At 42.0% G+C, this 13,066-nt stretch overlaps 1 pseudogene; it reads left to right on the top strand.

Annotated features, from left to right (window-relative positions):
• Positions 1–3,802: 3,802 nt before the first annotated feature.
• On the top strand, positions 3,803–12,768 carry LOC143315294 (THAP domain-containing protein 6-like; annotated as a pseudogene).
• Positions 12,769–13,066: the final 298 nt, after the last annotated feature.

The following is a 13,066-nucleotide window of genomic DNA, read 5'->3' as shown; positions in this document are numbered from 1 at the left end:
TGGCAGGGGAGGAAGCGGGACAGACTTGGCAGACCCAAACGTACTGTGTGGGTCTGTTGGGAAAGTCTGGCGGAACCCGCTGTCAGGGAGGTCTTCAACTCCCACCTCCGGAAGAGCTTTGACCAGATTCAGAGGGAAGTTGGAGACATTGAGTCCGAATGGGCCATGTTCTCCACTTCCATTGTTGATGGAGCCGTCCCTAGCTGTGGCCGTAAAGTCGCTGGTGCCTGTCATGGCAGCAATCCCCGAACCTGGTGGTGGACACTGGAAGTAAGGGATGCCGTCAAGCTGAAGAAGGAGTGTTTTTGGTCTTTTGTAAGATAAATACCCAAGTATTTGATTTCTGACTTGACAGGGATATTACAGACATCTTTTAGTGGTGTATCATGAATTGCAAGTAGTTCACATTTGTTTAAGTTCAGAGTTAACCCAGAAGCTTGGGAGAATTTTTTTATTTTGTTGATAGTTATTGGAATCTGATGTCTGTCTTTTAGAAATATTGTTGTGTCATCTGCTAGTTGGCTGATGACAATATCGGTACCCAACACATTTAATTTCTTAATGTCATTACAATTTTTAATGTAGATTGCCAACATTTCTGTAACTAAAATGAATAAATATGGTGAAATAGGACAACCCTGTGGGATGCCTATGTTAACATTAAAGCTGGAGGTGGTGCCATTAGGTAGTATGACACAGCTGTTGATATTCTGATACAGACCACTGACTAAATTCCTAAACCTGACTCCAAAACCTAATTGTTCAAGAACTCGGAAGATAAATGAGTGCTCTACAGAGTCAAACGCTTTATAGAAATCTAAAAAGAAAAGAAACCAATCATCTTCAATTTGATCTCTATATTCAATGATGTCCATTACCAGCCTTATATTATTGTGGATTGATCTTCCTTTTAAGAAACCAGACTGTGTTTCTGCAATAAGATTTGAAATCCCTGTCTGAAGACGAATGGTGAAAATGTAGGTAAGTAGTGTAAAATCAGAATTTCTAAGAGTAATAGGCCTTCTGTTTTCAATAAATCTGGGGTCTTTGCCAGGTTTAGGAACTGATAGGATAAGCCCATGTCTCATTGTGGGTGGAAGAGTACAGGTTTCAAATAGTTCCAGAAAAACATGATGTAGCAGTTCTTTTATATCTTCCCAGAAATGTCTGTATAAGTCTCCTGTGAGGCCATCTGAGCCAGGAGCCTTGTTACGAGGGAGACGGTCAATCATTCTGTCCAGTTCAGCCGTTGTTATTTCTTTATCACATGTTTGTTTGAAGCTATCTTCTATTTTGGGAATATATTTTTCTATATCTTTTAAGAATACGTGGCAGTCTTCATTAGAAAACTTAGAACTGTAAAGCTGTTTATAGAATTTAAGGATTTCTGAGGAGATTACTTTTGGATCTGGGATTTCTATATTATCAATGATCAAGGAACTGATGTTATTTTTCCCTTGTCTTCTTTTTTCAAGGCCACAAAAGTATGCTGAGTTTTTTTCCCCCTCCTCTATCCATTTAGCCCTTGATCTAATAAAGGCCCGTTGTGCTTTTTGAATATATATTTCATCCAATTTAGGTTGAAGATTTAGAATTTTCTGTTTGTCGTCTTCAGTAGGGTTGAGTTTATTGCAGTAAATATTTAATTGCTTGATAATGTTTAGTTCCTTCCTCTCAAATCTTTTTTTTTTTTTTTTTTTTTTTTTTACTAAATGAAATAGTATATTGGCGTATTTTATATTTTAGAAATTCCCATTTTTTGACAGGTGTTGATAATTCTTCTGAGTTTAGAATTTCTATAATTAGTGATTTAATCTTTTGACAGTAATCATTATTCTTAATTAGACTAGCATTAAACTTCCAGTATTTGTTTGAATAACTTCTCCTGTTGTTAGGTTTCACATGTAAAGAGATAACACTGTGATCAGTTAGTGGAGCAGCAGAGATATCAGAGCTGAGGTCATAGCATAGCAAGTGGTTTGCAATTAACCAGTGGTCAATTCTGGATTTATAATTTGAGTTGAACCATGAGAATTGAAATATTCCTGGATTTAAATGTCTCCAAGCATCAGTTAGGTTTTGGTTATTGCAAAAGTTAGTAGAAGTGTTGTTTGGATGACTTGCAGAAGGAAATTTATCATAAAATTCATCATGGACTAGATTAAGATCACCACCAATTATAACATTATCAGTTGAGTGTATTGATTTGATGTTATCTAAATGTAAGCCAATTTGTTCAAACCGGTTTCTGTTTTCAGTGCTCCCGTTGTAACCATAAATTTTGATTAAAATGAATTTGAAATCATCAAGGGTCATAATAAGTATCAGCCAGTGACCATTATCATCCGCCATATGAGAAATAACCTGAGCCTTAAAGTTTTTCAGGAGGATGGCGACCCCTGCTGATCTTGAAGTACCGTGGTTGAAATAAGTTTCATTTCCCCATTGTTTAGACCAGAATGTGATATCTTCAACTTTGGAATTAGTTTTTTGCAGAAAAACTATATTAACATTTTTCCCTTTACAAAACAAAAAAAAGCTTTTCCTTTCAGTTATGCCTCTTAGACCCCTTGCATTAATAGACATGAGAGAAATGTCATTTTTTAAATGGAACATATAAAACAAACAAAGATTGAGATGAGTTATCCGAACTGTTTTAGAACAAGAATAAAGTGTTATCTAAAGTTATTGAACCTTTACAGTAGCAAAACCCTGAGAACATAATTGCTTATCAAAACTCACTTGCTTGCAGGATTAGATATCCCGAGTTATTATGGTATACTACGGTGTAACTCTTTGACCATTAATGAAAGCATGGGGGCCTCGAAACATAGTCTTAAGTCCTGCCTTCCTCGCTTGTTCAATTTTTGGCCATACAGCTCTTCATGCCTCTCTGTCAGCTTTGGTGAGATCTTCTGCAAAGTGGATGTTGAGCTCCCTGCAGACGGGGTGTTGTTTGGTGGTACGCCAGAGTTCATCCCTGAAGTGTCTTGCAGTGAATTGCGTGATGATCTGGCGAGGATGGTTGGCAGTGTTTGGTCCTAGTCTAAGATGAAGTCCATGTTCTCCTTCCAGTGTGGAGCGATCTTTCCGATGATGTCCTTGATGATCTGACGTGTGTTTTCTTCCTTTTCCTCCTTCAGGCCATTTAGTCTTAAGTTCCATCTCCTTTAGTATTGCTGCACCTCTGCAGTCCTGTTTTCCAGCTCTGTGTTTTTCTCCCTGAGTTGTTTCACTTCTAATTCCAATTCTTTGTTTTTTTCCTTGTATTCTTTGATTTCAGCTGAATTAAATTCAACCGTTTTTGCAATGTTGGTCATGGCGAGTGTGAGTTTTGTTTTAGTTCTATTTTGAAGTCCTCCATCATGTTTTGAAGTGTCCTCTCCTTTTTGTTTTTTCTGTGGAACTGACGGTTTGGAGGGCGATGTTAAAATGTTTTTTATGCCTTTGGCGTTTGTTTCCATGTTCTCTGGACCACAGTAGTCGTGTTGTAAGAGAGCCCTAGCTTTAGCATTGGCGCTAGCTTTAGCCATGTTGTACTGTCTTTGGTGTTGTTACAAATTGTCCGGGATTACTTACAGGGTGCTGAATGACTCGACTTGACTTTTTATGTGAGTTTATGTGAGTTTTGAGTCCGTATTATTCAATTTTCGAGGTTTGCTACTAGGAGCTACTTACAGTTTGACTGCTCCCTCCGCCATCTTACCCGGAACTGATCTTTATGAGTAAACGCTGCATTGGTTGCTGAGGCGCCATCTTGGACCGGTCATCGTACTCCTAGTTGAGCAGCAGAAGAAACAAAATGCCAGAGCACTGTGCAGCATATTCCTGTTCAAATCGGCGGACCGTCGAAAACAGGGCACGAGGGATTACTTTTCACAAGTAAGATTGAACATTACTATTGGTTGTATTTTTTTTAATCGAAAATTACTGTACTGTAGTTATGCCCACCAGCGAAATCGTAGCCAGCTAGCTAGGCTATGTTTAGTGCCGGTGTTCACCCGTCTATGAACTGAGACTTTATAAGTCATATTCCATTAACACTGACTTAGATTACAACCGACACAAGAATGCTATTATAGAAATAAAACAAATATTACTGGTATAACATTGACCAGCGAATTTTACACAGGTGGCACAGACTGTATTATTCACATGTAATTCACCCTAACAACAGTAAGCTACCTCTCCTGTCTCATACCCAGCCCACTTACTTAAAAATACAGACAAAAATACAGACAAAAAAAATCAATCAATCAATCAAACTTTATTTGTATAGCACCTTTCATACATAAAAATGCAACACAAGGTGCTTGACAAAGGATAAAAACATGATACTACAAAATAGTACACAACCACACAGACACACACTCATACACACACCCACCCATGATAGTGCAAAATAGTACGCAACCACACACAAACACATACACACACCCACCCCAACGTAGCTGTCTGTATAATAACATGGCAGGGCACTGAGGAATCAAGAGAGGAAAAAAACACCTGTGGGGAGCTCATCCACACTGCAAGGGGTCACAGCCCACAGGGAGTGCTGCCGTAACAGAGACACCTGACCCCTGCCCGGCGGGCAGGCCAGACACACCTCCCAGCGTGGAGGCCCCCCATGAGGAGACACTGGAGCTAAAACATAAAAGACAATGGAATAAAAAGACCTGAAACCTAAAAGACAATAGAATAAGAGACTTAAGACCTACAATAAAATCGAGTAAAAGGACCTAAAAGCTAAAAGACAATAGGCTAGGATAAAACAGGTCTGAATTAAAAGAGTAAAAGAAATCAATTAAAAGCCAAACTAAAAAGGTGAGTCCTGAGCCTCCTTTTAAAAACACCAACGGTTTCTGCGGTCCTGATGCCCTCCGGCAGGCTGTTCCAAAGCCTCGGACCATAATGGCTGAATGCCGCCTCCCCGTGGGTTTTGGTCTGAGCCCTTGGAACAATTAAAAGGCCAGTGCCAGAGGACCTCAGGTTCCGCGAGGGCTGGTATGGTAAAAGCAGTTCAGACAAATAAGATGGCCCAATACCGTTAAGACACTTAAAAACTAATAAAAGCACCTTAAAATCGATCCTGAAACACATGGGGAGCCAATGCAGCGGCAGAGTTCTGGAGTAATTGCAAGTTATAGATAGTCTTTTTGGGAAGACCAGAGAGCAGGGCATTACAATAATCTAGACGGCAAGAGATAAAAGCATGCATCAGTACCTCCGTGTTAGCCTGAGAGAAAAACGGGCGGACTCTGGTGATATTTTTAAGATGGTAAAAACCTATCTTTGTTACATTTTTAATATGAGGAATAAAACTAAGCTCAGAGTCGAAAATGATGCCCAGGTTCTTAACAGATTGTGAGGGTGTAAAACCTTGTAGTTTTGGTAAAAGTGTCTCTCTCTTGCCTTCAGGACCAATAACTAAAACCTCTGTTTTATCCTGGTTGAGCTGTAGGAAGTTCTCTGCCATCCATGACTTGATGTCTAAAATACAGTTTAAAAGGGTATCAATAGGCCCTGTGTCATCAGGAGACACGGCGATGTAAAGCTGTGTATCATCAGCATAGCTGTGGAAGCTGATGATGACATCCCCAAGGGGAAGCATGTAAAGATTAAAACGTACTGGACCTAAAATTGACCCTTGGGGCACCCCACACTTCATTTCACAGGTTCTGGAGGAACATGTATCCAAACTTACATGGAAACAACGGTCTGTGAGGTAGGAGTAAAACCAATTAAAAACAGTACCAGAGAGGCCCACCAGGTTTCTGAGTCTGTTTTATAAGATGTGGTGATCTACTGTATCAAAGGCAGCACTTAGATCCAGTAGCACCAGGACAGTGAGTTTTTGTGAGTCCGCATTACACCTGATATTATTTAAAATCTTTAAAAGGGCTGTCTCGGTACTGTAGTTCACTCTAAAACCAGACTGATATTTCTCCAAAATGTTATTAGTGCTTAAGAAATAGCTTAGTTGGTTAAAGACCAGCTTTTCTAAAATCTTACTTAAAAAGGGGAAGTTGGATACAGGTCTGTAGTTATTAAAAATGCTGGGGTCTAAATTGCTCTTCTTCAGGAGGGGCCTTACCACTGCTGTTTTGAAGGCAGCAGGGAAGACACCCGTCTGAAGAGAGCAATTCACTATATTTAAAATCTGTTCCTCGAAGAACCCATAAAATGTCTTAAAAAGTGATGTGGGAATTGGATCCAAAAGGCAGGTTGTTGGGTTTACCTGGGAGAAAACTCGACCAAGTGTCCTCGCATCGACCAGGGCAAAACTCTCCAGTGTGTCCTCAGATAAAATCCACTGTCCAGGTGTGTTAAAAGTAACGTTCTGATTTGATACAAGACTGGATCTGATGTTGTCGATATTACTTCTGAAGTGGTCTGCAAAGTCCTCGCAGAGGGCGTCTGTTGGTGTCTCTGGGGATTTTTTAAAATTGGTGTTCGAAGGTGGAGAAAAAAAATTTTGGGTTGTTTTTGTTATCTGAGATGAGATTTGAGAAATGGGATATTCTTGACTGTTTGACTGTTTTATTGTTTTTTTTTTGAGTTGTTCACAGAATATTTCATAGTGGACTGTGAGTTTGTTTTTTCTCCACCTTCTCTCCGCAATCCTGCATAGTCTCTTTGATTTTTAATTTCATCTTTACTTCTCCACGGGGGTAAAGATTTTGTTTTTACTGTTTTTGCTAAAAGTGGAGCCACAGAGTCTAACGTTAATCGCAGTTTCCTGTTAAAATTGTCAACAATAAAATCATAGGGTGCAGGTAAAACTTCTGCAGGAGTGCTCTGTATAATCTTGATAAAATTTGCAGCCACCTCAGAAGTTAGGTGGCGTTTCCTCACTGTTCTCACCGGGGCGTCCTGATGGTTAAAACTGGCGATGTTAAAATACACACAGTAATGGTCGGATACAGCCAGGTCAACAACAGAGGACACACCCGTGGAGAGGCCATAGGTTATGCCCAGGTCCAGGATGTGTCCTCTGTTGTGAGTTGGCTGTGTGACGTGCTGGTTAAAATCCATGCAATTTAAAAGGTTTAAGAATTCTCTGGACAGTGAGTCCGAGGTGTTGTCCACGTGCAGGTTAAAATCGCCAGTTATTAAAATTCTGTTATAAGAGGTGTGTATGATTGATAAAAGCTCTGAAAATTCACTGATAAAAGCAATGGAGTGATGGGGTGGTCTGTAAACAGTGATGCAGAGAACAGGGGGACTGCTAAAAACAAAGGCGTGATACTCAAAAGATGAGTAACTGTTAAAATAAACTTCCTTTGACATTAAAATGTTATTAAAAATTGATGCAGTCCCGCCTCCTCTCTTGCCTCCCCTGGTGGAGAATAAAAAGTTAAAATTTGGTGGGCAAGCCTCGGTGAGAACAACTGGTGCCTCTGTGCCAAGCCATGTCTCTGTTAAAAGTAACCCATCTACTTATTGTCTAAAATCAGGTCATTTATGATAAAAGATTTGTTTAAAAGAGAGCGCACGTTCATTGAACGTGCGCTCATGACCACAGAGAGATAAAATGTCCGGGTGTACGAGATTGTCTCTGTTAAAAGCACTCTGTCTGTGAGTCCGGGGAAAACGTCTGCCTGTAATGGTTTGTATGGGAAAGATGTCCGGTTTTGGTGTTAGTGACAACTGTGGACTGTAGAGGAGGCTAGTGAGTGTAATAGTACTATGAACAGCTGGTATGGACGGAGAAGAAGAAACTGGGGAGGGGTGTGACAGGTAAACAGTAGGTGTGTCCCAATTCAGGGGCTGCATCCTTCGGAGGACCCAGCCTACGCGGTCTCTGGAGGCTGGGTCCTGCGGAGGATCCTCCGTCGGCCGCATCAACTATCGGTAAATGAGACGGTCTAGCCTTCGGAGCGTGTCCTGATTGCGTCACGACGTCATAACTTCTTCCCTCCTAACCCGGGAAAAACACACATATGGGGTGCAGAGATGCACCCGTACAGCTCCTATCCCTTGTAAGAGGCGCGAAATGTAGCCTATTATACAACTTATAAATTTACCTGATGTGAATATCTTCACAGCTTCGCGTCGGACGGTTCACGCCTCTGCGTCGTCCATTCATTTCTGATAATGGACACCTCGAAGGGCATTATCCCGCTTATACCATGGTCACTTATGAAAGTAATAAATATGAAATCAATTATTAATACGTTAATGTTGTTTTTTTACCGTTAACATCGTAAGTTTTTAACAAGACGCGGCTGAGTGGACTATTTAATATCGCTCGCGTTGCCAAGGTAACCGGCTCTGGCCACAGAACCTGCAGCTCGGTCGGCGTAACTGTTATATTAGACCTAATCAGAGGAGGGAAGTGACATGATTGCTTAACGTTATGTTACGTGATACAAAGTATCATTTCAGAGGGCAAGTGCACCTCTTACCGCTTGTGTGTGTCCAGAGGACGATGCCAAACTTTGTTTCAACGACTCAAAGTCCACAGATAGTTTCCTAAATCATTTTTATTGCAAGAAATATTATCCACCATTCACTCGGATCATTAAATGTGGTTAAAGGAAACTATAAAATCACTCATGTTGTCTACTGTCTTGCCGTTGTGATAAATAAACTGTGAAATAACGTATGTTCTGAGTTTCTGTTGCCACGGTTACCAACTAGCGTTTGAGCCAGCGCAATAATTTAGAACAATCAGGCTATTTGACCGGAACGTTTTTATAGTTGTCCTACAACACTTTTTAACGGAGACCCTGCAGCCAATCACAATCGAGTATTCACCCGAAATAAGATATTAGTTGACATGTGAGCTTCTAACATTTGTAAGTGAAGAGTTTTAATAAGGCTAACTGTTAACTGAGCTCCTCATATCTACAGGTCGCCATTATTAAAAAAAAACAATCGGTGCGCAAAGCATCTTGGGATATGGAAGGCCGTGAAGGATAGTAGCGACGCATCCTCCAAATACAGGGAAAAGGAGGACGCATTTGTCGGCTGCATTTGGAGGATCCTTCGAATTTGGACGAATTGGGACAGCCTTCGCACAGCGTTATGACGTAAGTGGCCTTCAAATCCATCCTCCGAAGGATGCAGCCCCTGAATTGGGACACACCTAGTCAATCTCGTGGAGCATACTGGACGGCGTGGTGAATATTAGCCGTTAGCATTTGGCTGCCAAGCCTGTTTGGGTGAACTCCGTCGCCCCTGTAAAAGGAGGGACGGTTCCAAAACAGGTTAAAATTGTCAATAAAACCAACGTTAAAAGCTCTGCAGGCGGACTGTAGCCAAGTGTTCAGATAGAGGAGCTTGCTGAAGCGCCATGCTCCATGATGGGACAGCGTGGGGAGAGGACCACTGATAAAAACAGACTTTCCACACTTGTTTAAGAAGCTAAAAAGGTTGTTAAAATCCCTTTTGATCAGCTCAGACGGCTTCTTAGCGGTGTCAACACAGCCTATGTGTACTAAGACACGGCTTATGGAGGATGGGAGTGACCGCAGCAGACCGGGAAGTTTCTCCAGGATAACGGGACTGTGGCTCCTGGGAAGCAGTGAGTGGCTGCGTTGAAGAAGCGAATTCCCCGCGTTATTGAATCGCCCACTACTAAAGTGTTTGGAGGGAAGAGGGGATGAGGTGGTGGAGGTTGTGAGGTCCCGTGCCTGGATGATCCATGGTCTGCGCTGTGCATCCGGACAGACGGATGCGGTGTGGAGGATGCTTTTTTGAGGCTGGGAGAGGGATTCCCCGCTGGCTCCAGATGAGGAAGACCACCAGTGGACCGGGATGAGGACCATTGAAGCTTCGAGGTGGCGTGTCCAGCGACCTGTGCGCCACCGGTCGCCAGTGGCAGAGGATGCGACTGTGCACTCGTTGTGGGATCAAATGGCGAAGGACGGACAGAAGAAGAGTGAAATTCTGTTGTGCTCGGGGAGAAGTGGGGCGAGTTGTTCGCCCAGGTGCATTCACTGGGACAGGCAGGAGAGGTGGAGATCTGCTGAAGTCATTTAAAATCCTGGGAGGTGGAGAAGAAGGCCCACGGTTCCTAGCCAGTGGTGGAAATTCGTGTGAATCCAGGATGTCATAGCGATTATGTAGCTTGATGTCACAGGTTGTGGGAGTATGAAGTGACAGCCTCTCCCTCCTTTTGCGATCGCCAACAACTACCCAGGTGTTCGGGTTTAAAGGAGTCGAGCTGACTGGGACCTTGGGTTTAGCTCCAAGCTGGAACCAGGGGTCCTCAGGAAAGGCGAATGGAGCGGAGCCAGCGGTCGGTGCGAGTAGCAGCGGCCTGCATAGAGCCGTTCATCGTAGCAGTGGTAGTAGTGGCCAGAGCAGAAGCAGCAGCGGGTGGAGTGGAACCCACGGCCGGGGCCATAGTGGCGCGCTGCGTGGAGTCAGTAGCCGAAGCAGCCGAGTAGGGAGCCGTGGCCTCAAGCTCTTTACTGGAGGCAGAGACTTGTGCAGGGCCGAAGAGGATAGTGTCCAGGTGTCTCTCAGCTTCCTGGATTTTGTAGAGTGGAAATCCTCTGCTCCAGCTCAGCGATTTTCTTGCCGAGGGCGAAACAGCTTTGACAGCCGGATGGCGGGGTAAGTGGAGCCATGGCTGACTGAGCTCAGTTTGTTTATTTTGCGTGAGATCAAGGCATCTGATTACTAAAATTGTTTCTCAGATTAGCAGGAGTAGTTAAAAAGAAACAAGATCTAAAAAGTATGCCATGAAGAAGTTGCTTAAAATTTCATAAAAAGTCAGTTTTTGACAGAGAGACACAACGCCGACGCATGCGCATACATTTTCAGACAAATACAGACAAAATCAGACAGACATCTGACTGTAGAATAGTTTGCAAACAAGCTTATCCACAGTTTTAGCAGGTTTGGTTTATTATCAGCAGATATGCATCAAAATAGGAGTTTTGTTGAAGAAAGGTTGTAAGAAATTTGAAGGAAGAAAATAAGCTTGACCTCCTTAAAATGTTTTTGGGTAGACTCTCCCAAATCTCCCGTTTTTATTTTGAAGGTTTCCCAAAGAGAAAGATGTGAGGAAGAAGTGGGAAGTGGCTTTGAGGAGGGAAGGATTCACTGCAAGTGATTCCTCAGTGCTTTGCGGTGAACATTTTAAGCAAGGCAATTTTGATATGACAGGTCAGATTGTCCGACTCAGAGATGGTGTTATTCCATCCATCTTTAGCTTCCCAGTTCACCTCCAAAGAGTGGAGGTGTATCATCATAAGGCCATTAGCATTCATAAATGTAAATATTCTATTATCAATCACAGGGCAGAGTGAGATACTTACCCCTTATATTCTTTTTCATTTTAGCTGGAAAAGGGAAGGACTACATCTACCTCCAGAAGAGCTGAAGAGAGCCTGTCCCTGGCCTCTCAGGATGATCCAGAAACTGGAACCTCACACCCACAACCTCAGCCTAATGATGTGAGTATTTCTACTGTAAACATCATATCATAATGGTCTTGGACATATTAAAATCTCACTTGTTTGCTGCCGCTCAAATTAAACACACTCACACATAAACCCATTCACCTGCAATTGAAGACATGTTGAACATGCATTCCTGACACACACACACACACACACACACACACACACACACACACACACACACACACACACACACACACCCACAGTGCTGGCAGTGGCTTTGACAGGTGATGACAATAAGAAAGAATGTGGGCCATACACTATTGGTGTCAAAGTGATGTGTGTGAAGTGAAACATCACTCAAACCATGTTCATCCCTCTCTCTAGGATCATGGCTATGCTTTGCCTGCTTCTCCTACGCTCTTAAGACCAGACTCGATGAAGCCCTAGCAAGAGTTGAAAGTCTGGAGTGAGAGAAGAAGAACGCCATGGCCAGAGAAAAGAGGGCAAAGAGCACAGTAGAGAGTCTTTTGGGGGATTTGAGGGAAAAGAACCTCATCAATGAAGAGCTGAAAGAGAGGCTTGAATGCTACTCAGGTAAAACGAAATTAGCACCTTCAAATTCATGTACATGCGGCACGGTGGCGCAGCAGGTAGTGCGCGTGCCTCACAACGAGAAGGTCGCAGGTTCGATCCCTGGGTCGGGCAGGGCCTTTCTGTGTGCCGTGCATGCGTGGGTTCTCTCCGGAGGTTCTCTCCGCTTCCTCCCACAGACCAAAAACATGCTCATTAGGTTAATTAGTGACTCTAAAATTGTCCTTAGGTGTCCTTAGGTGTGAGTGTGAGCGTGAAAAGTTGTCTGTCTCTATATGTGGCCCTGCAATTGACTGGCGACCGGTTCTCACAGCTGGGATAGGCAGTATAGAAGATGAATGAATGAATGAAATTCATGTTGTTCTTACACTCCTTATTAAACTCCTTTGTTATTATCTGAAGGGGACTTATTCATTTTTGCTCATAAAATTTCAGATCTTCAGATAGACATGGCAAAGCAGGGCCATGAGTATACAAAAGACTACAGGGAGTTTGCGCTCATGCTCCATCTACATGGTCCAAAGGCATACAAGAAACTCAGAGAGACTCAACATTTTCCCCTCCCACATCCACATGCATTACAAAGGTATTCTTAATGTTGTACACTCGAATTTTTTGGATATTACTGATGCAAACACATTAAATAGCTAGTTCTCAATTTTTTTTACAGGTGGCTGCGTTCAGTGGATGATAAGCCTGGCCTGAACAAGATGATGCTGGATATGCTGGAGAGAAGATGCCAGGAAGACCAGGCTAAATATGGATGTGTTGCTCTCATGTTGGATGCCATGGCCATCAGAAAACATGTATAATATAATCCAAATACCCAGTCAATATATGTATGAATTATACTGATACTCTATATATGATTTATATATATTATAATTTTCTCTGATATATTGATTATATTGATACTCCATATATATATATATATATATATATATATACACATATACATATATATATATATATACACACACACGTATATATATATATATGTATATTATAATTTTCTCTGATATATAACTTTTATCTATTATATATATGAATGATATTGAGACCCTATCTATGATTTATATATTATTTTCTCTTATATATAACTATATCTGATATTT

This window comes from Chaetodon auriga, chromosome 22 (genome assembly GCF_051107435.1).
Source record: "Chaetodon auriga isolate fChaAug3 chromosome 22, fChaAug3.hap1, whole genome shotgun sequence".
Classification (NCBI taxonomy): Eukaryota; Metazoa; Chordata; class Actinopteri; order Chaetodontiformes; family Chaetodontidae; genus Chaetodon; species Chaetodon auriga.
The sequence above is the reverse complement of the archived record's forward strand: the minus strand, read 5'-3'. Positions and strand labels throughout refer to the sequence as shown.